This window comes from Sceloporus undulatus, chromosome 2, assembly GCF_019175285.1.
Source record: "Sceloporus undulatus isolate JIND9_A2432 ecotype Alabama chromosome 2, SceUnd_v1.1, whole genome shotgun sequence".
Lineage (NCBI taxonomy): Eukaryota > Metazoa > Chordata > Lepidosauria > Squamata > Phrynosomatidae > Sceloporus > Sceloporus undulatus.
Window position 1 is genome coordinate 141,220,160 of NC_056523.1, and position 2,315 is coordinate 141,222,474.

The 2,315-nt window shown below is 41.9% G+C and overlaps 1 protein-coding gene across 3 annotated transcripts in view; it reads left to right on the top strand.

Annotated features, from left to right (window-relative positions):
* The window catches only part of RSAD1 (radical S-adenosyl methionine domain containing 1), a 30,100-nt gene that overhangs the window by 637 nt on the left and 27,148 nt on the right, over positions 1-2,315 (top strand). The gene's annotated exons all lie outside the window — the stretch shown is intronic.

A 2,315-nucleotide genomic window follows, 5' to 3' on the forward strand; every position in this document is an offset into this window, starting at 1 on the left:
ATACACACGCACATATATACATATATATATATACACACATATATACATATACACACGCACATATATACATATATATATATACACACATATATACACACATACATTTATAGATACACACATATATATATACACATACATTTATAGATACACACACACACATATATATATACACATACTGTACATACACATTTATAGATACACACACACACGTATACATATATACACACCTTGCGGGGAGAAGGAGGAGGCACTGTTAGGCTGACTGGACATCCTCCTTTCCCAGGACACGTCCTACATCTCAACTTTCTCTGCAGGAGGAGTTTTCAAAACGTCCTCCATTTGGAAGACAACTAAGAAGCCTGGGATTACATGTAATCTTGGTGTTGTTAGCTTTTAGTGGGTCATGTCCTACATCTTCCTTGAATGTCCTATATCTTTGTGATGCCTTGTCCTCCTTTGTGGCTGTGAAGAGATCTGGTCAACCTAGGGCAGGGTGACCAGACGTCCTCTTTTCCCAAGACACATCCTACATTTCCACCTTCTGTCCAGGAGTTTTCAAAATGTCCTCCATTTGGAGCATGGCTGAGAAGCCTGGGTTTACATTTCAATGAGTGTTTTTAGCTTTTTATTTGGTCATGTCCTCCATTTGTCTCGAGGGCCCTCCATTTTTGCTGTGCTTTGTCCTCCTTTGCGGTTAGGACACCTGGTCAACCTGGGGCAGGGTGGGCAGGCATCCTTCTTTCCCAGGACATGCCCTACATTTCTGTCCAGGAAGAATTCCCAAAATGTCAGAAAGATGTTGCCACCTTGAGCTTTCCTCAGAAGCTCCTGCTGCCAATTTCTTTCACTGAGTCTCAAAGGTGCTACAAGAGCTTTCTGCATAATGATCCTACAGACTAACACAGCTCTGAGTGTTTTTAACCTTCATTGATCCTACATTGTTTTAGAACGCGCTACACTTTGTGGTGCCTTGTCCTCTTTTACGGTGATGACATTGAGCCCCCCTGAGGCGTTGTTAATGTCTCTTTCCCCAGAAGTTTTTCCTTCACTCCTTCAAAAGATGTTTTTATGCGATAAGCTAAGGCCAACGAGAGTGGGGGTGGCTGGAATATATTAAATTGTTATTAATAATAATTTATTATTATTACTATTATAGGAATGGGCTTTCCTTTCTCTATCTTGGCAGGAGAAGAGTGGCCCTTCCCAAATTTTGAACCATCACGGCAGGGGACTTTGCCATCTTTTTCTCTTCTAGTGTGTTGTGGGCCCAGAGCTCTCTGACAGAGAAGGCTAAATGTCTCACAAAACCACCATTCCCAGAATTCCCTAGCATTGAGCCATGACAAAGGACTTGTAATTTATATTGACATCCTCACATACCAGTGGCATATAATATGTCTGTACCTGGCTTCCACTCCATCAAATGCATCTGAGGAAGTAGACTGAAGTCTACAAAAGCTCATGCTGCCAATTTCTTTCAGTGAGTCTCAAAGCTGCTACAAGATTTCTCTTCATACTGATACAGACTATCACGGCTATATCTTTGAATTGAGCAATGACAGTTAAAATGATGTCAAACTGGATTATTTCTGCAGTAGGGGTGCAGTCTCAGACTTACGATGACCCTGTGAATGAGAAACCTTTAGATCACCCAATCTGGTCTGGTCTGACAGACTCAGGACCTTAGCTTCCTTGATTGAGGCTATCCATCTGGGATGCGTCCACACTGCAAAATTAATGCAGTTTGACACCAATTCAACTGCCATGGTTCCACTCTATGGAATCCTGGGATTTGTAGCTCCAGAGCTCTCTCAGAGAGAAGGCTAAATATCTTACAAAAGTACAGATCCTAGAATTCCATAGCATTGAACCATGGCAGTTAAAGCAGTGTCAAGGTGCATTAATTCGGCAGTGTAAATGCAGCTGCAGTCTTCCTGTTTTCCTACTGCCTTCTGCTTTGCTATTTATTATTGTCTATGGTGAGTCAGGTCTTCTCATGAGATGGCCAAAGTACAACAGCCTCAATTTAGTCATCTTGGCTTCTAGGGAGAGTTCAGGCTTGATTTGCATCAGGAACCTTTTCTTGGTCTTTTTGGCAGGCCACCGTATCCATAGAACTCTCCTCCAGCACCTCATCTCAAATGAGTTGATTTTATTCCTATCAGCTTTCTTCACTGTCCATCTCATATAGCCATACATACAAACTGGAAGACCAATGCCCTGGATGATTCTCACTTTGGGATTTAATGATGCAGTTTTATTAATGGCTTTAAAATGGTTCATGGCCTCAAGATGGCTCTTATTCTTCTCTTGGT